Source organism: Protopterus annectens, chromosome 2.part0, assembly GCF_019279795.1.
Source record: "Protopterus annectens isolate FY-2018-M chromosome 2.part0, PAN1.0, whole genome shotgun sequence".
NCBI classification, from domain to species: Eukaryota; Metazoa; Chordata; order Ceratodontiformes; family Protopteridae; genus Protopterus; species Protopterus annectens.
Genome location: NC_056728.1, coordinates 104,390,790 through 104,417,829, shown reverse-complemented (window position 1 = coordinate 104,417,829; position 27,040 = coordinate 104,390,790).

Here is a 27,040-nt window from a genome sequence, read left to right as displayed (position 1 = left end):
CATTCCGGCTAGGCTTATAAATGCCTTCGGGCAGATAGCGTAACACCTATCTATGAAAAGGGAATGCTGTGCCCCACGATTAGAGTTATATAGACCCAATATCATATATAAAGCTGGGTAGAGAGAGATCCAAGGCTAGAGACTTCAGACATAACCATTGTTATATTAGTAATAGAAAAAGGCATTTTGAAAGGAAAATAATGCAGCCTACATTCATATATCTATCCAAAATCCATTTGTTAACCAAAGTAAAATACTGTGACAAATGATCCCGTTCCAGGCTCCATTTTCTGAAGTCATCACCTCAGCAAATGGCTACCATATGTCTTGTAAAGCACCTTTAGGGTCCTCAAAAGTATACACCTCAGTACATTGTGCCCGTAGAAACACATTTCAAAAGCTTTGATTTTTGGAGAGTTGTTCACATTAAAATGGCAGATGTAGAACAAAGAATATATGGTAAGCTGATGGCATGGTTTAAAAAAAAAAAAAAAAAAAAAAAGAGTTGATGCAAGGCCAGCATTTGTGTACATGCATTAAAGGATGAGCTAAGGGGTTCTGCAGTAGATGAGCAACACCATAACTACTCACCCTGCCTGCTGTGTTTCAAATCAGCTACCCTCCTTAACTGTTTGGGTTCTTTTATTCAGGACATGCAGATGCACAGTGGTTCAAATGTGGGTAAAACATCATGTCAGCAAATATGAAGACAGTAGTGGGAGTATTACAAAAAGCTGAATAATAATGGGTCAGAATTTGGAGAACACTGAAAATTGTCTAATCAAAGAACTTTTAGCACAAGCATCGTTTTTTTAGACAGACCATCTTAGTTAAATTAGCAAAAGGCTGTGCTTGCAAGAGTAGGAATGCTGAATACAGCATTGTTTATGCTCATGAACAACTGTTTAATCACATGGGAGACAAAATAAGCAACATGCAACGAGAGAGAAAAAGACGTGGCTTAGCAGCACCTTCATTAAATCACAGTAGAGCAAGGCATTATTAAATCAATCTGAGGTTAAGCACTGGCAATAGATTACAGTTCTGGCATGCATGTCCTCCCCATAAAATGCAATGCTGTCACTTTTAGTTTGCCATCATTTCATACCATGTTTGGTAATGCTTCTCACCAAGCACTTTTTCTAGGACATCCGCCATACCACCAGACTCTGCAGAGGACAAACGGGGAGGAATAAAAATCTACACATCGTTTATTGATAATGTTTCTGTTCCTCGGACAGAACTGTTATAGAAAAGAGGCAGAGTGAGTTGCTCCTCCACTCTTCATAATCTGGAATTTCCCACTGATCATTAATGCCACCAAATGATACCAGAGGTCACCCCAACCTTGTCAGGCATGGATCCTAACTGCTCCATATTTGCTACAGGAACCCATTTTACAATCTCCTTGTGAACCCAATATAAGACCATCTATCCTGTGATAAAGCTGCCTGTGGCCTTTATTTCTCTTCAGTCTTAGTCTGTTGAGGGTTTGTCAAGTCCTTTATGAAACAGAGAATGCCCAAAGAACAATATGGTTGAGATTTGATTAGTTGTAGCAGTTAGTTCCATGAGCAAGAAACAGGACAGACAAAATGTGTTCATTTACCATGGCTCAAAATTGTTGGCTGTCCATTAGTTGCTGGATGCCAAGAGACAGATGCAATAGGTCAACTACCATTTTAATAAAGAAATATTGAAGTCAGCTGCTATAGAGGACTAGTATCACTTATTAGCTGCTGTGGTATTCTAGGTCAGTACATCAGTGGTGTGACCAGTGGTATGGTGTGACCAGTGGTAGGGTATACAAGGGACCTCAGGCCACTTAAAGTATGCATTCAACAACCAATATTAGTTGTTCCTATAAATGACCCGACAAATAAATGGTTCCACTGCTATGGTGACAAAGGCCATTCCCATGAGCAAGATGGTATACGTTCCAGGCCATCTGATAGGCAACATTTTGATAATGAAAGATGCATTGGTTGTCACCAACCACTGCCTTTAATTTTCACCACTCCAAGATGGTCTCAATAAAGCTTGCCAACACCCTGGGTCATACTGTGGTGAGTACGATTTCCCATACTCCTCCAATCTATTCAGGACTCCCTTGCAGTTCCTCCAATCTATTCAGGACTCCCTTGCAGTTTTCTAAGTGCTCTTCTTCTGTGACATCAGTTTCAATAAATATTCAAGGCAATACTGAATTTTGCATACTCCTTGAAGGACATGACCCATTGTCAGATTGGGTAAGAAGCTACCCGCAAATGCCAGTTGTAATAACAGTAGGGGTCCTTCATAGTAGCAGTTATTAGAAACACCATAGAATCTTCCATCTCCATCTGGAAGCATGATCAGCCAAACATTGCTTGCCTGACAGACCAGACCATCAAAAAAAAAAAATCATCATTTTTTTGGTAAAATTCAAATTGCAGTATAGAAGTTAAGTCTGACAGACATCCCTGTAGTAAAGAGAAAGAATGTTTAGGAAAGATTTTTGTGGGGATGACTAGGGTTTTCCACAGACTTCTTTTCTAGATATTCCACTGACTTTCTAGCTGATCCAACACCTTTGTAAGCAGTGAATATATAGCATAAGGTTACTGGACATGGCCTCGCAAAACCACGGAGGGACATTTGCAGCACAAAGTGCCAATGTCACTTTTAAATGCAGGAGAAGCATATAGAGACCATCTCCAATTCCCTCCACCCCACCACCCAGTGGCTTGCAGAATTTTTTTAAATAACCAAAACCAACCCAAACCCAACAAAATAAATAAAACACTAGTTTTCAAAGTCTCCGATTTCTTAATCGCACAGGATCCATAACAGAGCACATACACAATTATAATGTAGGTATTAGAATTGTACATTAATTATCTCAGTCTTCTGCACTCTGTATGCCTCTCATCATTAGTTAACCAGGCAGTGCTCATGGATCACCTACTTAGAATACATTCCGATACCTTTCCAGGTCCGTTATGTACCCTTAATGTAGCTCAGTATTTCTATTAGTGATACCACAAGTGTCAAACAGCTCTAACTTCAGACATCATATTGCCATTAAATCTAGATCCACCTCTGTTCTCGTTAGAAGTAAACATAATATCACATTCCCTAGAGGAAAGATGTCCTAAAATAATACAGCCGGCAAGTATGCAATAGATATCTAAACTGCATACTTCAATCATTTGTTTTAGACCTTCAAAACTATTGAAGGCTCTTAAGAAATTGCAGTTTACAGTTCCAGTGCATCTTAATGCTCTTCCAATATCCTAGTTAAGCTCTACTTGCATGCATTTCTAAGGGGCTTTTATACCTCTAATAACATGTGGCAAGCTAAGTTGTAGAATTTAGTCACACATGAACAAGGCATGCAAGACCATTATTGGCATTAAGTCTTGGTTGCAGAATTCTTAAATGTATGTATGCGACAGGTTCAAAGATGTCTGAACCTCTGTAGATGGGACAGAGAAGAGCACAGCCATGTAACCCACCCATCCCCTTCTGTTTCAGGCATCAAGTATCAACACTGAAGATAAAGTTAGGATATCATGTTAGAGTTTAAAAATAGGTTTGATTCCAACATCTTCATTAGTTTACAAATTTATACAAAGTTACAAAAACTATGCATAATCTCTGTTAAATATGGTCAGGTCCCCTACCTACCTACTTGGACAAGCAACATTTAGTTATTAGATTTCTGTGGCGATCCGAATAATAGCTGGAGTCTAATCTTAAAAAATTGGACATTAGGCATCCAAACACAGAGGACAAAGTGGATCAAGAGCCCAATTGCTATAAAGGCATCTTGCCATGGATATGAAAATGTCTGTCTTCATGAAATGGATTGAAGTCAACTGTCTTGTACAGTTTCCATTACAAATGTTGAAATCTGCTAAAGTTAATTAGCTCACTTTCACTAAATTAACAGGTGAAGAAATTATTTGCATTTATTGAAAATCCTATTTGCTTTTGTTCATAAGGAAGCTGTCATTTTAGCTTTCATGGTTATGTAACCAGATACTTGCATACTCCTCACTTTAATCTAGGCCTGAAAGGGGGACAAGACTTTCCATTCTAAACTGGATACAGGCAATATCCATAGGAGCTTACACTTGTTACTTGAAGAAATTGGCTTGTCTAGCTTGTCATCCAATTCAAACCTTGGATTTCACTTTAACCCCAAAGTTTAAATTAATCAACAAAATATAATACTAAGAGGTAAAAAAAGTAGTTCTCGCCACCATTAATTAGCTAGAATTTTTCTTTGGCACTACACTACCCAGGTGTCGAGCACAGTGTAAGCAAACTTTGGACCAAATGGCATCACACTGTTGTGTGTTGTATAAACATGAGACAGAGCTTAACTCAACCTCAGCCTATTTGTGCAGGCACAGCTTTCTGGTCTCTACCACAGGAGGCTTCTATGGAAGATTAGTTTATTATTTTTTTTTTTTTTTACAAAAACATCTTTATTGAATTAACATTTATATAAATGAGAACAGACCATATTGGCATATTCTCAGTTACAAGCATAACATCACATATAATCTTCTGTACAGTCAGTCAATTGAACATTACAAAGCTCACTCAATTCCTGCCTTTCCTTAAACTTCATTCCTCTTCCAAAACATTATTCTGTAGTTATTGTTCCACAGCTTCAGAAAAGGGTAGGAGCAAATTACATAATCCCACTACCAGTTCCTTTTCTCTTGGTTACTATATTCACCACTTCTAATATGGTTGGTTTAGACTTTGCTTGATCAGCCACCAGAATTGAAACCAGCAAGGCCTTACTATGTCTAGGCAATTTGGATCCTGTATTGCAGGAAAAAAAATACAGAAGGTAGAATTTAATGAGTTATGTCTAAACAATTACATTTTGTGCATTCCAAAGAAAATTGGGGTATTAAAGAAATGGCCAAAGCATGGCACATTTATAGAAAGGTCTTAAGCGAGTCAAGAGTTTCACAAAATTACATTGTGGTGTGATTAATATTGTTTTTTAAATTAACTAAGACAGTTTTCTGACAAAGCCAAAAAAGAAGAAGTTTACAAATGTTTAGTAGCTGCATACATGAAGCAGGTAGATGGAGAAGTGCTAAGCATTCTAATGCATAAAAAGAAAGGAAGGCACATGAAAATAAGCGGATGCAGTAAAAACAAGACATTTCTTGCAACTACCATTAGATTGGAGAAATTGTGCCGAATGCCGAAATGCCTTTTAGTGACAATGAAGTTTCCCTTTTCTCCACTGTTGTGGACCCATTATACATACTTGGGTTGTGAAGGGCAAGACTCCCCCCTCAAGGATGAAGGGGGCTTGCCCTCCCCCCAAAAAAGTTTGAAATTATTATCAAAATATATTGGCAAATTTTTCGAGGTTATTGACATCGAAAGAAAATGTCAGTTGATAATCAACGTCAATTCAAAACAAGGCGACAGTCAGCAGTGGGATAGAGAGAATTGCCAGAAAGGTGAAACAAAGAACCTGAGAGAAGACTCTTGGAAGTTGTATGTGAGGAGAGGGAGGAAGATGCCTACTAACACCACTAGCAAAACCACCTGGAGTAGCAACAATATAGAACCGTGATAAACACAGACTTGCATCACCCATTTCATATAATGTCAGAAAGAGATGGTCGGTATACCCCACATATGCTGGAGGTTTAACACATGCAGATAGTGACAAGTAGTTATTAGGTCAATTTGGTTACATTGAAAATAGCCAATTATGGAAGCAACGAGGATATAGAGGGTCCTCCTGGGATGAAAGTTACTTATGGATAAAATGATGGTGAATGGACTAAAAACAAACTGAACCTTGAGGAAGACAGTGTTAGGAGGGGGTATTGAATTAAATATTTTGTTAAAGAGTGGTGGGGGGGGGACAAGGCACATAGCAGTCATGCTGCACAGTGTACATGGTTATATCTCTCAACTGTCCAGATTTTGGCCTCATTTTTCTTCTGTTTCTTATAAAGACAAACAAGTGGTTTTCTGGCAAATCACTTAGGATTGATGACACTAAATAATGATGTAAGAGTTTCAGACTTCATATCCTTCAGAAAACACATGTTAACAGATCCTGTTCTACCAATTTTCTAAATTTAGATTCTGTCCCTAGTTTTGGGCCTTTGTCCCAACATACTTTAGACTTTGTCCAAGGTTTTTGCACCAAAAGGTTGACAGGTATGTACATAGGAGCACAGCTACATAACACTTTTAAAATTTAACAAAATTATTATGAAAGTGTTTGTATTATATCATCATCAGTGGAGAGTCATACCTTTCAACTGTACAGATTTTAGCAGAATGTCAAGATTTTGCTTAATAAAACTGGTTTTCTGGCAAATTTAAAGTTTGAAAATAATGACAGTCTTAGACTTCATATCCTTCAGAAAAATCCATGCTGATGCAGAAGTTTAACTGTTTAAGTTTGTAAAAACAATATTTAAAATTGTACCTATTTTTGGGGCCTTTGTCCTAATTTATGTCTTTGTCCATATTTCTTGCTTTAACAGGTTGAGAGGTATGAGGACTATAGTTATGGTATTTTTTTAAATTTTAAGAATGTTTCAGAAAATTGTTGAAGGATTAGGTTTTTTTTTTCAAAGATGCACATTTTTTTTAAACAGTAAACAGCCACCTGCATCACTAATACCATTACCAAACAAGCACGGGGTTCAGAAACCTTCCTGCATCACCAATACTATTGCTAAACACACATGGAGTTTGTAAACCCTCCTGTATCACTAATACCATTACAAAGCATGCACTAATACTATAGCCAAACATGTTCATAAGGTTTGCAGAGCCTCCCGTATCACTAATACTATTATTAAACATGCACTAATACTACAAGCCAACATGTTGACAGGGTTTGCAAACGCTCCTGCATCACTAATACCAAACATGTTCACAGGGTATGCAGAGCCACCTGCATCACTAATACCATTACCAAACATGCCCTAGTACTATAACCAAACATGTTCACAGGGTTTGCAGAACCTCCTGTATTACTAACACTATTACCACAAACACACATGCAGTTTGGAAACCCTCTAGTATCACTACAGAAGGTTTGGAAATTAAACTAGAGGACTCTAAATGAACCACAGCTGTAGTAGACGGGTGGTGCTAAGGTTATAAAGCACTCAGTGGGTGGAACATTACAGAACAGGCATGAAAACTGCAGTTTTTGTTCCCATTGTTTCCTCTTAACTAATGTCCGTGACCAGAATGACAAGGTACTCCAAATATGAGAAGATGCAGTGGGTAGACAAAGGTGACCCCAGGACTAACTTATCTGTTACAGATGAGTAAATGCTGCTACTGAAATAGCTACAGTAGGCATACTAACTAAACAGTTTAAAAACAGAGAACAGCCTACAAGTTTGTAGTATTACAGCAGTATTTCACCAACTGTAACAGAATTCACATACACACTGCACAAAAAGCAATAAAAGTTCCGCCTGAAAGTGAGAGAATGTTAAATGTGATTCTCACAACAATACAAGCCCAAAATCACTTTACCTTGAAGTATACTCTTCACTCCGAGAAAGCAGAGTGTTCACAGTCAACATATACTAAGTAGATGGTGTGTACGGGTTGTGGGGAGGCAGACAGATATCCCACAATGAGTAGTACAGAGGCAAAACACACCAATAGCAGCAGAGCAAGTGTCAACATTCACAGTTCTTAAGTTTGTAACTAGTAGTTTTTTTCATAATTGCAAAAAAACAGAAGTCAACATTTCATGGCAGATAACTAGTTGAACCACCAAGTCTCCCAGCTTGCCTATCCTCTGGTATGTTTCAGATAATACCCAGCAACTTGTTTCAAATTTACTACCTCACTTTACACCTTGGACCTTCCTTTTTACCACTCTTATCAAAATGTTTTCTCTCTTTGGCATCTCTTGCTTTTGATTGGGAAGTTTTAAGCAGGGGGTGCTGAGCTTTCTTCAGTGTGTGTACTTGGTGAATGCCTATACCAGGTGTACTTCCTTCATTTACATGGCATGCATCTTATTTCCTTATGAAAGGGGATCACTAGAAATATACATAGTACCCCAGATGGGGTCACCCCAACTGCCTGTATAAGCGAGGCCTTTGCATATCCAAAGCCTCATTCAACATGTGCTAATAATCTACCTCATTTATTGCTTTGTCACACCACTTGTGTACCCTTAAGATCACCAGATATGAATTGCCTTTTGGCCCCGTTCTACTTTTGTTTTTGATCAGATTCCATTCCAAGGTATTCCAAATGTGCATGTCTTTCACAGACTACCACTTTCATTTTGGCATTATTGTGCTTCATTTTAGAATATTTGTCATAGAAACCCCTTTTCATCATTTCTATATCTTGGTTATACATCAGCCACATGTTTTGTGCCATTAGAAACAACCAAAATGTACCTCATTTCCATACCTGCTACAATATTACACACAAGGCTATCTAATTTTGTGTGCTCTAGACCACATTGTATAATGCTGGCAGTGAAGGAGTTTTGTAAATAGCTATATTAGATTTTTTTCAAGCAATGATCTTTTTAGACTGAATGCATACTGCCTAGAGACCCACTGTCTTCTAGCTATGATGGAAACCTCTCATGCAGAAGTCCATAATTTTATTTATAAAAGACACACATACAGATCAATAATTCTGTTTCCCTTCACAAGAGCTGAGGGAAGACAGACTGGAAAGTTACCAATTTGTAAGATCATAGCCTTCCTCTTCTAGGCACTCACTAAGTACTAGCAGTTCCTCATAGAACTGCATTACCCTACTTAACTTAAAACTTTCAAAGCCACAACCTTCGGTTTTAACGCATCACTCTAAATATACATCCTGAACAGAATTTTTATATGCACCTGCACTCATGTTGCACACAATAAAAATCTATTAAATTTACAAAGAATACATCACAAAGTTGCACATAAAACTTTGTGAATCATAGTAAAATGGGGAAATCACACACAAGTGCAATTCAGAGGGAAGAAAAGTCAAGTAATGTCATAAGGAATGATATGCTGCATGCAAAAACGGATTTTTATGTTTAGAGCAAATTTGTATTTAAGACTTTTGGAAATACAATTCCTTGTCGTGACTTTACATCTGAACGACCAAGTGAGTGTGCCTAGAACCACAGATGTCTCCACAATGGCATCTGCAGAACACCTTTTACCATCTGCCATAATAGTTCCTACATTACACAAAAACAGTGCAAATAATTTTATTTACGTTTGATGACCGGGGGAAATCCACTGGGCCATAAAGAGCCCATTTTCAGTGGAGGCCCGGGGAGAAGAGTTCCAAGACATTACATTTTACATGTTACAATAGAAAAACAATAGTTCAAACAGAAAAGGTTAAACATTAAGTTATAAGACCTTAGTAGATTAACATTTAAATATATAGCTACTAGCCCTCAGTAGGCAAGGTGAACCTTGTGCATGGAGAAAGTATCGGCATATTTATTTGGAAAGTATAGTACATCAGAGAGAAGATCTGTCCCTGGTATGGGAGAGATTGTCTTTGGCTGAGATATAAGCAATAGTAGATGACAACTGGAGAAGATTACAGACCAAGGTAGAAAAAGAGAGGGGGTTTAAAAGGGGTTATATGTTGGTATGTGACATGGGCATTCCCATTTGAAAGAAAGACGAGAGAATAGCTGAGATTTGAAATTGGTATGGTTTGGTAGGTGGGAGGGGAGAGAGTTCCACTGTTTAGCTACAGAGTAAGACAGTAGTAGTTGGCCAGGAGGGTGCAATGGTTTGTGGACCTGAAGGAGATTTTGTTTTTTTTGTTTTATCTGAGTGAGCAGTTGGGAATATAGGGTTAAGGATGTAGCAAGACAAGGGCAGTTGACAGGTTTAAAGATGAGCTAAAGATGAGCTTGTGGGCAATGTTGAGTTGTAGGTAACTGAAGTAGTTGGGTAGTTCAAGCCATTTGAGGGTGTGGAGGGAGTGGCAGTGGTGGGATGTTTTTTTTTGAATTGGTTGCAAATTTGCAGATTTTTTGTGGTAGCAAGAATTTGAGTTTGGATAGTAAGCCAAGATGGAGATTGGTGAACAGGGGGGCAGTGTACATACGAGAGGGGAGAAGGAAGGTAGATGCAAGGGTTTGTCTGGTTGAGGAAGCGGTTGTGCCTGTAGAGGAAACGTAGTTTTTTGGTGAGTTTTCTTAAAAAGCCAGTAACATAGTATATGACATTCCTGACCAATAGCAGCAGCCCATCCAAAAGCTCATGCTGCACCCCACAAAAAATAGTACAGCTACTGTGTCATGTTAATACAGAGAAATTAACTTGTGAATACTGACAAGACCACAGTCCAACCCCCCTCCTCCAGCTGTGGCAACAACCCTATCTAGATCCATCCAAGTTCTACATCATACATGCCACCGTCTCCAAGAAGAGGTGGCATTCTCACTGTACACTCTATAATAATAAAAGTCAAGATTATTATTCTCTCCTAACCAGCTATCTTAATAGTCTCATTTACTTTTTGTTAGATGACAGATCCCATCTTCCCTTTTTGCGTACATGCCAAGCACCTTGAAGATTTCTTTATAGTGCAGTCCACCACCCTCATCACCATCACAGTGGCCATCCTCAAGGTCTCCACACCAGTATATTGCACTCCACATTTGTTGCATCATCATTGGTGGATGACATCTGCATTGGTAACAAGCACAATCTTTTCCCATAAATGCAACACCCTGCCGGCTTTCACTACATCCATCCAAATGATCTTGCACAATTTACAGTTTTCTATATTGCTACTCACCATATCTGTGCTTTACCCACTTCCCCCGCCATACATCACAATATGGGGTCATGATGGCCTTGTGAGCATATCTTTGGAAATAATTCTCCTATATTACCCTAGTTATACAAAATAAAAAAACGATACACTTCTCATTGTATACTCTAGTACAAGTCCTCACACATTTCTAATTCCCCCTTAATTAGAAATTGCACCTTTCTATTTGTCTCTCTCCTAGACCTTATCAAATGTAGTTATGGCCTCCAGTCCCCACATTCACCATCAGTATACATTCCCCAGTTTCCTTTGGACAGTCGTATTTTATGTAATTTGCTCAAATTTACTCTTAATTTTACCAAATACAATTCATTCCATCACTGTCCCAAGAATGACCTCCTTCAAGCCATAAGCTAAAGCCCAAGGCTGTTAGGATTCTAGACAAAACACCAAGACCTTTCACCCTGCCTTCATTAGCCACATCGGTCATGGTCACTCCCTCACATAATCAACATTACCATTTTTCTCAAATACTAATGCCAGAGCATTTTTTTTTCAGTAAAAGGAAAACTTTACATGAAGTACTTTTGGATGTTATCAAACCACTTCACATCTCCAATTGGTTTGCAATTGCTCACTCTCTGCTTAAGTGTCCTTATACCTGTCAAAAATGCCCCCCTCCTTAAGCAGCATATCTTTGGAAGGATTTAGGATGACAGAGAAAATGCAAGTTTCATTCAGATCATATCCATTTATGAACTTTGAACTGTAGACCCCAGGACTAAGAGGTAGAGCGATAACTACTGTATCACAGAGTCACTATGTTTTTTTCATTTTCCCCTACAACTATACTAGCTGCCCCTTCATATAGTTGTCTCCTAACATGCCCTCCCTCTTCATATAGCTGTCTCCTAATATGCCCTCCAGTTTTCTATCAGTCTCCCAGCTCAATATATTCTAAAATTCTTTTAAATGTCTACCATCTTCTCTTATATTGTTATACTGCTCCTTACATCCATGACCTCAAAACTCCAGTCTCCCAAAATTTCATGACCTCACTTTCTTGGTTCCCCCTCCTAACTGGGCCTTCTAAAAATGCAAGGTATGTCAAGACACATGCAAGAAGCGTTCAGAACTGTTAGACTAATATCTATATAGATATTAGTCTAACTGTTTTGAGGCAATTACTGTTACTCTACTGGTTATTTAATGAAAAAAAACATTTTCCCAGTAAAAAAAAAAAAAAAATAAAAAAAAAAAAAAACAGAATAGCAAAGTGAAGCAATGATAATAAGCAGCTACTGAAGACCACGTCCACATTATTTTTGCTACCGAAACTGTATTTTGTCATCACCAGGTCTCTGACCCAACATGAAATTACTAACTATTCAATAAGTGTCATACTAAACATGGACAAACAGAATCCTAGCCACCAGTCAGGCACGGTGCAATATAGTGTACACAATGCCCTGCTCGTGGCACACCACAGTTCCATCTACAGAACTACTCTGCACAGATGAGAGATATAGCATTCAGCTCAGGAAGGTACAGTATTGAGAGAAAATGGAGATAGGAGACCGCTGAATGATATGCTATGCCATCTCAATTACTATGCGATATCTAAATATATGTGCAGGGCTTCCGCGCAGAAAGGTGTACACACTGGAAGCCCAACAATGAGTTCCACAGTGATCAGAGGTAGAAACGGTAATCACATTGGGAGTGGCATCTTGGTAGCCATTGAAGGTATCCCATCACACAGCGTGTGCCTGTAGGCCTTTGCATGTGTGTTTTATCAGAAAATTTCATACTGAAATAAAGAAGGCATTTGAATGAACTTGTAATATAGGACTGGCATTCTACAATCAAGTATCCTACCAGCCTCTAATCACACAATCATGCATCACTATACAGTACTGGTATTCAGATCACGGACCTCCTTAGGGCTTAGATTTAAGTTGGTTGAATTATTACTTCCAGCATGCATACTTGGAGTTACAGCCATAAAAAACATAACACCTACTTTTATTGTAGATTGAAGTGCACCCTATATATATTCATGTCTCCCCATCTTGGATTTGCCTCAATTATTTTGGCATTCTTGCTGCAGATATCTGTGGTCTCCACAGACATTTGATATGCTGATGTAGACATACCCTCTGTGAATTGCTACAAAATGTCATAAATATTATTCTGTCATAAATATTCTTCTTTGCTCTACTGGCTCCATGATACAGAAGGATAAAGCCCTGACTGCAACTCCGACAACCGAGAAGTAGCAGCAGCCATCAGCATTGCAGGACCCAGCTCGGTGGATGGGAGTGAGAAGACCATCACAGCTCAATTATCCTTAGGGGGAAGGAGGAACTGCACTGCTGAAACCTGCTGGAGAACAGGTGTTATGGTAGAAAGAGTAGAAGGCATGCACTTACATCCAGGATTGCATTTCTTGAAGTAGCCTTCACCACACACACAGCATTTCTTGAAGTAGCCTTCACCACACACACACACACACACACACACACAGGGAAGCTTATACACTGGGTAATGAAACCATAGCAGGTCTTTGCAGCAAGTGGATTCACAGCCACCATCAAGAGGCAAGGCTGCCTGGATGGCAGCCATTAGAGGAAACAACTTCATAAACACAACATTGGCAATATGCATATACACTTTTTTCTCTGTTTATGTACACTGTTACATTTATAATGCTTTTACTGGAAACCTGCCAGATTTACCTATTATTTAATTAGGCAGCCTTTTTAGTAAGATGAAAAGCAAGTGACAGTTTTACATTACATTAATATATTATTCCTTTTAAAACTACAGGCAGCACATGAATGTAATGTTGAAAAGGGAATTAAAACTGCAGGCAGAAGAGGAATGCAGTATTGAAAAGGGATTTAAAATTAGAGTAAAGCTAATCTGTTTCTTTACTCAGCTGATACATGAGGAAGGCTAAACAAACCAGACATTACTATCTTGCTACTACTCAGAGATGCCTTCAGAGTTCAAGTCCAAGTCCATCCTTTATCATAACACTTACCTTCATTCTATATACCACTGCTCTACAGTGTTCAGCATACTTTGTTTTTATTACCTACCTGGTCTCAATGTAGGGTGAGGAAAATACTATGAATTATGCATGCAAGGAAAAAAGTACAAGACACCTTCTGTCCCTATTTAGGTTATTTCCATGTTGTACAACCAAGCAGGATTAGTTTCTTCTGTTTCAGCCTTGACTTTTCACTGGGGAAAACGAGACCATTCTTAAAAAAAATGAGCTATTCTACAAAAACTTAATTGCTACAGTAATCTTGTTGAAAAGGTCAATAACTTTGATGCTGCAAAGATTTGTCAGTCAACTGAATGGAGATGATGCAATACTTGTTCAAACTGGCATTTTGACGTGAAATCTGTTAAAGTGAAATACTTTTCTTCCCTAACCAAACGCATGCTACATTCACATAAAAGTTGTTTACCGGGAAAGTCCGACTGGGGATAGTAAAGTAAATATGTTAAGTACAGTACAGAGTCAAACAGTTTCAAGGCTGAGGAAGGAGTAAAACGTAATTATATCTATTCCACACATATATACATGCAGGGCAAATATCACAGTAAAGTGGATGAAAGCACTTCACTGCAGGACATTTAAGAAACCATACCTTGAACAACAGCAAGGCAAATATTTGAGTAAAGATTCATTATTTTACTATTGATTTACCAAGTACTTGTGTTACTACCCAACTTTACATGGTATACAGAATAAACAGCATACCTCCTTTTCCTCTGAATTAATTTCCCTGAGCTTTTACACACCACAAACATTACTGCATCACTTGATACTAACAAAATATTCCAGTACAGTGTATAGAACTAATCATATACACCAAAATTCAAACCTGCAAAGATAATTCAGGCTTTGAAATCATAGCTCATAAACAAAGCAAGCTAAAAATGCAAAGTGAGCTTTAGAAGGTATTAGAACAACAAGCAAGAAATTGTTACTCCTATAGGATAAAAGTTTTATTTCAGAGATGATGATAAACTGAATGGTTCATTAAGAACAGCAGCTCTGTATGGTTCATCAAGAACAGCAGCTTGTAGCTACAATCAGTTTTCTGGGCAAAAGCAATTATACTTTGTATCCGAATTATCACATGTTGTTGAGAACTGCTGATTAACAAAGATATCCTGAATTAAAAACTACTGCAGGTGTACACAACATGCCGGAGTCTTGCTTTACAAACTTGCATCACTTTCAGAGCACATACATACACATCAGTTCAGAATCTCTGTATGGCACAGTGGAAAATAAAACTCTAAACTTCTTATAGTCCTAAATGGCTCTGGCACTGATAATCAGAAAAATAATGCATCAGAAAACCTATAATTTATCACAAATAAAGCTTCAGGAATAGAATCACAACTTTTTTCAAAACTACAACTCAGTACAGATGCCCTTCAAGAATATTACAACAATGCAAAACGACTAAAAGGGTGTCAGCAATTCAAATTAGAACAGAATCAGCTTGAAGGCAAAGTAAAATATATTTAGATCTTATTGCTTTACATTATTTGCTTAGCTGCAGGGTTGAAAGCTTGCAGAATTCCATAGTGAATCATCAAATACATGCTGGTTTTACAGAACAAGAGCAGAACTCATTAGTTAATCTGGGAAACAGCGTACAAAAGTTTTATAAACTCGGTACTCACTGCCTGTACTTTGATATTGCACAAGCCCAATATACATTTCACCAATTTAACATTGTTCACTTTCATTTCCTCCAATAAATAAGTGATGTTTTTAGGAGTAGGTGTGTATAGTAGGTACAGAATTTATATGTTCTACGTATAGATTTATGCTTGGAGGAAAAACAAGTCACACTACAACAGATATATCAATGGGAAGTACAGTGCATCTCAGGAGTCCAAGTTCATCATTTACCATAACACCTGTCTTGGGGCACTATCTGCCACTGTTCGAAAAAGAAGATTACTACAGTGAAAATAAAGCAATGCAGGAAGGGGAAAAGAACTAGAATGGGGATTATACAGGACACAAGCAATGACAAAAATCAGAACTATAAAAGCAACCTCCCCTCCACTTAGGGTATGTCTAACAGTGAGTTGCTTTGCATTTTGTAGAACCAAACCTGAGTACTTATGTCCATTTTGGCCTTGTTTTTTTAAAGGTGCTATCACTGGAGCTATTCTACCAAAACCCAACTGCTCCAGCATTCTTGTTGAAAAATTAGTTAAAAAGCTGTTGTGCTTTGTAGGTTAAAAGTTTTTGTTTGCCTACTAAATGGTGATGATGCAACAGACTCACTAATCATCTCTCATCATTTGTAAGCATTTTTTCAAGGTACGTTTACAAACTGGAAGTTGATAACTATAAACTACAAAAAAACAATGTTCCTACTTTGAAAACCTGTCACCACAAAAATGAAAACAGAATGAGGTTAAGCAAAAAATGTGCAATTTTTAAACTTTATTTCTTGGTATCCAGGAATATATTTCCCCTAAGCAAAAACACCCTCTTAACGAATGATCCAGAAGTATATTGAGATGTAATTTTAAGAAGTCAGACCAGAGAATTCAGGATAATAAGTCATCCATAAATGTGGCTGTGCACATCTTTTTCAGCTCTCACATGAGCTTCAGAGAAATTCCACTCATATAGTGACCTTATGCTATTTATTTTAAAAATATAAAAGAAATCTGAGGATACCTAAAGCATAGATAAAACAATGAAAAATGAAAGAGCAAACATAGAGTTAACAAAAGTGCTCCTGTCATACACTTCTACAAGCATTTCATTTTAAAGCTGTGAAATGGACTGTAGTTAGTTAACCCAAGAATAATGCTGAAAACAAACACAACAAATAAGCAAAAAGTAATTACCTTTACTGAATACCCTTCTCTGCTTAGATCAAGTTCACTGTATCTCAAGAGCATTTCACTACTAAGGTATAATACTACAAAACAACACACATTTAACTGACTTTGAAATATTAACTACACTGTTGCTTCCTTCTGCACATAGGATGCTCTGTGTGAATGATAGAATGAAAAACTACCTCACCTGTGCTCTCTTGTGGTTGGGCCTGTTACCAGGAAACAAATACAATCAGCTAAGAAAAGAAGAAAGGGAAAAAGCAGTAGGGTGGAGTCAGCTAGACTACTGTAATCTACTGTGGCAACCTACGGCTTTTAATTAATTAGCCTTTTTAATTTGCAAAGGCCTTTTAAGAGAGATATACAAATACAATAAACTATTTGCAAACCCCAGTACTGACATGTGCACACATAAAGATACAAACACAATTATAAACTGCAACAAAAAACAAGCTTTTATTCTTAGAGAGGCGTTACTTTTATTGGATTTTGAAAACAGGTCAAGAATATAGTAAATGCCATTCATTTGAAAATTCCAAAATGTAATATTATATTAACATACTCGTGAAAAGGGAGATGCAGAATACAATTAATAATTATTTGATACTACGTGCTTATATTGTTTAGTACTAAAGGATAAAATGTCTTGTAAGGGAACAAAAAACACAATATTTGGGTTCATGTTAAAAATGTGAAGAATTACATTTGTAAGGAGTACTGAAGGAATATGCAGATAGAAATTGGACAAACTGGCAAAATTATGAGTCTGTTCTCTCTAATTTTAATGAACGTTGTGTTTGCTGGTATATTATATTTAGGCTCCAGGTTTTCTATTGTCTTTCATAACCCTAATACATTTGCAAAAGCACTGAAAACCTAACCCGAGAATTCAGAAACAAATAGCACAAAGTATAGTAACACGCAAGTCAGGGTGGATTCTGAGGTACCATCACACAAGCAGAAAAAATTGCACAATTAGCATGATACGTTAATGACATACAGTGATATGCAAATGGAAAATATTATGAAAATGAGTACCCCTGTGAATGCAAATGAGAGAAATCAATATGGAGGGCTGATTCAAAAACGTATAAAATTTGTATATTCAGATATAGTTGCCAGTGAGTTTATACGCTGAGATTTCTTGTGAACAAGGAGAGATGTCACACTACGCTGTGAAGTGTAGTGGCAGTCATAATGGAGTAGTATTTGTTAGAGGCTGCTCATGCAGCTAGTCTCTGCAGTGGGGTATGCTTGTCACCCTCTACATCACAGATGAATCCAACTGCACTGAACCTACCATTACTTCCACTATAGTACAAAATGCCGCAATCGTGTGGACAGAGTCACAGTATGGCAGCTGGTAGACATGTGGCATCCTCAAATGGAATCTTGTGGGATGGGTGGAATATGTGTAACATTGATTATTCTTCCTACATGGATCTTTTCAGCATCCATCAGGATCTTTTCAGCATCCATCAGGTGACAAAGTGAATGCATCACAGACATGTGCCTTATACATACTTCACCTGTTCCTGGGTGTGATACTGTAGCATATGGGAGGAGCATACATGGTTCCCAAGGAACACAGAGGAAAAAAACACTAAGTGAGCATTCTATGAGATGGACCCTTCCCTGAGGTTCTAGGGGTCACTAACTGAATCCATATCACTATCAAGACCTTGTCTGGTCCACATAGACAATGGTACATCAACCAAATGGGTTTCCACTATACAATCTGCCAAATGCTATGGAGTGAAAAAGGTATTATATATAACGTGTCTGTGCACCAAGCAGTTCTCACAATTCTCACATCTGGTACACATCTGACTTATACCAGCAATTTATGCAGGGCCTCCAACAGAGACATTTTATTGGCAATGCCAGATATGCTCTGGAGCATGACACAGATACACAACCCATAGATGAGATGCAATGTACCACTTCACTGCTACATATACAACACACCATCAAGTATGTTTGGCTTGATGAAGGCTTGCTTGCACACCTAGATTCCTCCAGTGGTACATTGCAGTATACTCCAGAGAACTATTGCAACATATTCAGTGCCGGTGCAGTGCTGTGCAATGTGATTGCACAGAAACACCTAGAGCAGAGGATTGCTATGGGAGAACCAAACAGATGAGAGCCAGCAGTGGAGAAGGTGTCGGTTGAGGAGCCATTGGATGAAACAGCTATAGGGGAAGGGCATGCTAGCCAGAGACAGGCATAGTATACTGTAGCAATGGTAAAAATAACAGAAAAAGGGGGCATCTGGTCCACAATTATGTGCCAAATTAGACACAACAAAGATTAAAACTGATGCATGTAATACTACACCCAGGCTGATCTATGCAATACAATGTCTGTTCATACTGTGCACTAAATATCATCTATCCATGAATGACAGCTATGAGGGCACCTGTGTTCCATTACAAGCCAGACCCTTCCCATGCTTCACACATGGCTGTTTGCTTTTGGTTGTGCTGCCCCCCCCCCCCCAGAAAAAAAACTGATACTTATTCAGTTATCCCTCCAAATGGATGATATCCTTTTACCACAGAGATCTCAAACGTGTGACTCTCTGCTCTCAAGCAACCCACAGTCCAGCATACCACTATGGGTGAGAGGCTACTCCACTGCATTCCCAGCTGCACTCATTTTCTTTCTTTTGTTTTAGAGATTGTGGCCCATGGATGACTATCCTAGTTTTCATACAGTCCTATCATTTGAGTTTGAGACCACTGCTTTACCTTATCACATTACACTGTGCTGTACAATATAGAGTACTGTAGTAATGTACTGAAATGTTCCATCATAACCTCACCTATGCTGCCAACTCCTGTCAGAAGGTAGATGTAAAGCAAACTCCCCCAACAACAAAAAGAGTACAACTATAAAGTACACATTCACCTCACTTGTCAGTTTCAGATATTTTTACGAAAGCTGCTGTAGACTGGTCTTTCTTCTCTTGAGTGAAATCAGTAGTATCCATGATTCCTTTTACTTGTTCTATCAGTAACATTTAGTAGCTCAATAAATTATGCATTGGCTGTGGTGGCTTTTATAATGCAGTTTTGAGGTTCATAGTCAGCAATTATGCTAATGAAATTATGTAGGATAAATGTCTCTGAATCATGCATTTAACACTATGTCTAACACAACACAATGAGGCTCCCATGCACATAAAAAAATGGCTGCAAAGAGTGCATAAGCAGGCATGCCAATGACCCCCATCAGTCCACAGGTTTGTTAATCTGCCTCAAGGCCCATAGGGGTGCTACTGTGCAAGTATAGACAAGGACACAGGTTTTATGAGCTACATACCTTTAAGCCAGATTGTTTCTTACACCCTCACCACCAACCTGGCACTCCATCTGGTAACATGTGATGATATGGTAGTAGTAGGGCTCATTGCGATGCCCTGGTGCCTGATGATGTGCATCACATGATAACCAGCAATGCGCATCTATAAAAATCTGCTACCATTTTCCCCTAGACTGCAACCTGAGATCTTTGAGTGCAGAGAGGCTCTTATGTGTGCAGGATGCAGAAGATAGAAATCATTCTGTACCACTAAGGTGCCTTCAGGGGGTTCCAATAAGGGTAGATGGCTGGCAATGCCTTGCCAGAGTGATGAGTGATACCACAGGCATTATCCATTCTGGTGAGCAGTCCATCTATCAATATAGTGAAGAGACACCAGCATGACCTTCTTAGCCAATGGGAAGAGGAGGTTAGGAACAATGAACCACAGTCCATAGTAAGTATTACTTACAGGCAGTTACTTGTGATGATTCGGTATAAATATTCATTTATGTGCAGGACATGTTGGTCATGAACATCTTTCTGGTTGTTTTCTGCTTTTCAGAACCTGGCAAAACAGATGAGAATAAGTTTATTTGTCAATGGAACTTGAAAAGACTTTCCAGCAAAGGGGTCCGTATATACCAGGGATGTTATAGCTGGATATTTGTTTGAGACTTAAAACAGTGACAATTTTTTGCAAATATTTAACTTAGATTAACCACTGTATACATCTTTGGTATAGTTTATGTAGCACATACCATTCTGTGCGGGTTGACCTATTCTACTGTCTGTCCATGTTAAGTCTGGATATTCTCACCAGTGGCATGGTGATGTGGACTTGACTGTCAGTGGGTACTATACCACCATCCTGGGTGCCACCATCTATTTCAGACCTGATTCTTTGTTTTCATTCAGTACCAAGTCCACAGCCTTATCTCTGCCATTCACACATAGTGCCCTGGTCTTTCTGACCAGCATTACTCTTCCAGTGTCCATTTAACCTGGCATTCCATGGGCATGAATCTGAAAAGTTACTAGTTGACATTTACTGGTAACTGTCCTATTTCATGGTACAGTAATGCCACTAGTTGTATGTAGCCCATGTGTATAACATTTTGACTTCTGTGGCTGTATCCCCATGACATGGTCCGCATGGTTCCCTGTGGGGCACTGTCTGGGATGGTGTGTCTGCCACTTGATGGCCAATCCTTTGGGCAGAACACCTCATGCTGGTGAAGTTGTTCTGGCCAGCTTTCATGGCTCTTGTGATCAGTTTTGGCAACACATTCACTGTTCACAATACCCACATAAGGGCACTGATTAGATGGCGTTTAATCTGAGCCTTTTGGGAACACTCCTTTACTACCGTTCATCTTCCAAGTATATGGGGTTTTGTTTTCCAATGTATGGGTAAGGTATTTTACTCCTTCAGGGGCTATTCCGACACCCAGTATAGCACGTTAGTGATAACAGCCTTTGATTTTGTGCCTCTCTTTCTTTATCACTGTTCTTTTTTTTTTAATGTTTTGTTTGTTGTTTGGTGTTTTATTTATCTCCATTTATGTTATTATTTTATGTATTGACTGCCATGGCCATGTATGGAGCACGGCAGTTGCTTACATAATGTACTTCTGCCTTGCTGGGTCCCCAGCTGCCTGCATACCAGCCTCTCTGCAGATGACATAGGTCATTTATTTATTTATTTATTTGTTTATTTATTTATTTATTTATTTATTTATTTATTGCATTTGTTTACCAGGAAGGTCCAGTGGGCCTAGGTGAACCCATTTTCAGTGGAGGCCCGTGGAGAAAAGCTCCACATACAATAACAAGTTCATACAAATACAACTACAATTACATACAGAGCTAACAGGTAATACAGTAACAGGCATGGACATACTATTAACAAATCATATTTGAATACAGATAGTAACAGAGCTATCTAGGATATATTATGAGCAGAAAGGTTCAGGTTATATATGTACACATATACATAATAACCATTTACATTATGTAACATATTAAGCATTGTTAAAGGATTATATGCAAAGAGTTAGTCAGATAAGATTTTAAAGATTATTAAGGGTTTATCCAAAATGAGATGACAGTTTTAAGATGTTAACTGTTAGAGATTACAGGCAAGAGAAGAGGAAGACTGTGAAGCAGGGTGATAGCTGCAATGGTTGGTAATGGGGAGAAGTAGAGCCAAGGCAGTGTAAGATGGACTGGGGTAAAGTAAACAAATAAGGCAAGCAGGGTAGGATTATAGGGAGGGTTAGGTGCCACACCAGCAGGCCAGAAAGAAGTGGGTTAGAGTGGGAGGAGCAGTGTTTAGAGAGAGTTATGTTGGCATGAGAATAGCCAGCCAGAGGAGAGTTGTTGTCTAAGAGACTTCTTAAAGAGAACAGGGTTACAGATGGAAGTGATTGGAGATGGGAGGGTGTTCCAAAGTTTAGAAACAGTAAAAGAATAAAGCATTTGACCAGCTGGGAGATTGTTTTTTCTACTTTGAGCAGTGTTTTGTTTTCTGATTGGAGAGGTCTCTTAGGGTGATACAAAGACAGTAAGGAGAGAAGAGAAGGGCGTGCTGATGGTTTATATATCATTTTATGTGCAGTGGTTAATGGTAGGTAATTGAGATAATGTGGTAGTTCAAGCCAGTTTAGTTGCCATAAAGAAAAGCAGTGGTGTGCTCAGAATTTTGCATTTGTTGCAAATTTGGCAACCTTATTGTCACATGAGTCAAGTTTGGTTTTCAGATAGGACTGGATATTGGTGAGGATAGGGGCCCCATACAGTAGGGATGGTAGTAGAAAAGATGAGACTAGAGCCTTTGTTGCAGTGAGGTTAAGGAAATAGTTGTGTATATACAGGATGCCCAGTTTCTGATGTGTTTTTTTGATGTTGCTGTAGATATGGAGCTCAAATGTTAGGTTTTCATCGATGATGATACCTAACAGTTTGGTGCTAGAGTCAACTTCAATGATGGTATTATTCTGGGAGTAGAGTGAGAATTCATTCGTGTTGAGGGGGTTAGTTTTTTTGGGGGGGCGAATAAAATGAGTTTAGTTTTGTTGGGGTTGCGAGCGAGGTGATTATTTGACATCCAAGTTTCAGTAGATGTAAGGGCTTGTTGGGTTAGTAGTTGTAACTCAGAAGTGGACTTGGCAGTGCAGATGATTGTGGAATCATCTGCATATTGGATCATGGTGATCATGGTGCCTTGAGTAAAAGTGTTATGGAAATTTTTAATAAATATATTAAATAGAAGTTGGCCCAATATGGATCCTTGGGGTACTCCTGCGGTAATGTTGAGGAAGGGTGAACAGGACTGCCACTGTGTTGATTATTGTCTACCAGAGTGATAGTTTGAGAACCAGTTTAGGGTTGGGGTGAAATACCTAAATTAGCAAGTTTGGAGAGTAGTAGGGGATGGGATATAGTATCAAAGGCTTTTGAGAGGTCAAGGAAGAGTGAAGAGACAGTGAAGCTGACATCATGAGCCCTATTTACTGTGTCCATAAAGGAGATGAGAGCTGTATTAGTGCTGTGGTCTGGTCTAAAGCCGTGTTGGGTAGGGGAAAGAAGCTGGTTATTAACTAAATGGTTAAGGAGCTGGATGTGGACACATTTTTCTAATATTTTGGAGATGGGGGTGAGAATAGCGATGGGTCGGAAACTGGACATGTCCGAGTTATTGCCACCTTTCTGGAGTGGAAGAACGTATGCTTTCTTCCAGATATTTGATATACGGGATTCCTGAATTGATCTATTGAGGAGTATACTGATGGAGTAAGGAATGGAGCTTGTGGATAGTTGTAAGAACTCAGAGGTAAGTTTTCTGGAGCATTAGTGCAAGATTTGAGTTTTTGAAGGAGTGTTTTTATAGTGGACGTAGGTATAGGAGAGAAAGAAAAGTTAGATAGAGAGGAAGGTGTGGAATGTGACTAAGGTTAGTCAGGTGAGTTGGGGCTGGTGGGTGTGAAGGTGGTGGTCAACTTAGCTATAGTGTCAATGAAGTATGAATTAAAGAGTGAGGCTATCTCAGAGGGTGTTTTATCAGGGGATGGGCATGGATTGTTGCTTGAGCCTGGGTGAAGTAGGGAACTGATTGCTCCCTAGCAGTTCTTTGGGCTTGGTTTATGCTAGTTATGTAGACTATGGAAGTGTTCTTTTTGTTTTTAATGACTAGTCATTCAGCCTGATTACGTAGCTGTTTGTACAGAGCAAGATCAGAAGGAGCTTTATATTTTTCTAGACTTTCCAACCTTTGTCTCTAGTGGACATGATTTGATTTGTGGACTTGGTGAGCCAGCTGGCATGATTAGTTTTGACTCTTTTTAGTCAGAGTGGGGTTAGACTATTTAAGATCTTGAGGAATGTTGAATTGAAGAATTCAACTGGGTCATCTAAAGGGAGAGATTTTAATGGTGCCCAGTTGGTACTTTGTAAAATTTCATTAAAGGTGTATGGTGAGAAGTGGGATAGGACTCTAAAGTGGAAATTTTATTAGGTTCAGACACTAGGATCTAATCCAGGATTGAACCTTGGCTGTTTTTGTTGCTGGGTCTTGTTATATCAGTGATCTGCTGGGTATAGTTAAATAAGTTAATGTTGGTGGAGGGGGTCCTGGTTACTGATATCTAGCCAATTAATGTTAACGTCCCCTAAGATGATAGTTTCATTTTTAATATTGTTAGATGACCAGGCGAGAATATCTTCTAGTATAGGAATATTATTGCCTGGGGGGATGTATAAGACCATGATACAGAAGCATTTACAGTTATTCAGTTTCAGGAGAGCTACTAGCAGCTCTGCTCTGCTGTGGAGAATTGTGGGATGTGTTTAGTATATGGAACTACAGTGAAGGTATTTGGGTATATCAAGGCAACTCCTCCACCTTTTCTATGTGGTCTGTCAGTTCTAAGACAAGTATAGTTAGGGGATAGGAATTCTGCATCTTTGATGTATGGTTTAAGCCAAATCTCAGTTATGGCAGTGAAGTTGGTTGATTTTGTCTTATCCATGCATGAAGATGTGGTATTTTGTGTCTTATGTTTTGTAGATTGATAGTAGTGAAGCTTAGGGATTTTATGGAGTTGGGTTGGTTATAGGAGGCAGGGAGTGGGCCTGAGTTTGGATGAATGTCACCACATTTTATTAGGTTAAAATGGGTGGGTAGGTTTACTGATTGCAGTGTTTTTTTTGTTTTGTGGAGGTAGACTTGTTTAGAGTTCATGCAGTGGACCTGAAGTAGGGGGACGACTTTTAGCTTAGTTTGTAGAATTAAGTCTGTTGCGTATAAGGTAGTGCCTATTGTGGAGTAGCTGGTGAGAGATTGTGTGTGTGTGGATGCTGTGCATGAAGGTTTGAAAGGTATATGGGTTGTTTGATGAGATGTTAGTTAAAAGAGCAGATAGAGGTATAGAGCAAGAGTAATGATCATGTAGCTGGAGGTGCCTTAAAGGGCTCCTTGGGGTCCACTTCTGGCTTGCCTCTGATGGGAAATGTAGGCTCTCCCATAAGAGGGCACCACAGTTGGGTCACATTATGTCACCCAACAGCAGATGGAGGATCTGGTGACAGCCTTGGCGAACTACCAGATAGACACTTGCAGTGATATCCTAGAGAATATCCTCATGTGACTAGCAGAGTCAGAAAGCTGCTTGGTCCCAACCAGTAGGTGCACAGTGACTGGGCCCAGCCATGAGGGCAGTCAATGAAATGAATGACCTCTGGTTGTGTGCAGCACTGGGAAGCTTGTCAGCCAGCTGCCAATCCACCCTTTCTCCCATCATTGTGTTCCTTCTATTTGTATGTCAGTTCCCCCCACAGTCTATAGTCCAATCCTCTGTCTGTCTCTTTGTGTATTTCCCCTTCTCATTTCTATCAGCACCTCCCCATTGGTCTTAAGTCTGTCTTTTGTGTCTGACTGTTTGTCTACCTCTGCTGCCATCTATATACCTTCTTTCCTGCCCAAACCTTCCTCTTACTGTCTTCCTCCACTATCCTTCTTGAAAATATGAAAAATGGACATCTGTCCTAACAAAAATATAGATATGGTTCTCTACCCCTTTACTATTTTCCCTTTCTCTTACCTTTGCTCTTCTGTGTGTTCCTCTGCTTGATCTTTCTCCTTTCACATTGTGTTACACGTTGCTTGATCTTTCTCCTTTCTGACCGTATTATTCATCCATGTCCTTCATATTGATAGTAAAACAAATAAAGGGGGGGTTGTTATACAACCCATAGCAGGTCTTTCATCTGCACCCATAGTGGCACATTGATGAGCTTATAAATGCTTGATGAGCTTACAAGCATGCTGCATGCATGCTATTGGGCTTACTGGGTCACATGACTACTAGGGTCTACTTTACAAAGTGCCAATTACTATATGACCTGTGGGATTTTCTACAGTGAATTCCCTAAATACTTTTACTCTGTCATGCAGCATTGCTCTTACTACATTGTTAATTAGCTTCAGGACACATTACGCTACTTCAACTTCACTATATTGCATGAATCCAGCTCTGTTATTCTGCAAGTATATCTCCACACGAAATTGCACACAACAATTTTATTTTTTTTTAAGTTAATTTGAAATGAATCTGAAAAAATTATAAATGACTCATCTAAGACCTGGCCTAAAGTAATACTTGCATTATAAGTTCCTGGCCAACAGTTTGAAAGTTACCAAAGTTATTTATTATTTTATTTATTTTACATTTGTTGACCGGGAAAGTCCGACTGGATATATGTCCATTTTCAGCGGAGGCCCGGGGAGAAAAGCTCCAAGGTATAAAAAATCAATTGCATGTCAAAAATCTAATTACATGTCTCATGTTACAGATTGCAAAAAAATCAAACTTAACAGACATTAGAGACAGACAATACACATTACATATAATATATATACATTGACTCGATGGACAAAGATAATAATAGTTCCTCAGGTACATTTTTCAATATGTGAGTGTGAAAGTTGCAGTACATGATAGGCTACATTCGTCAGTGCACTTCCCAGAGAAATATTTATAACCTTGGATTTAAA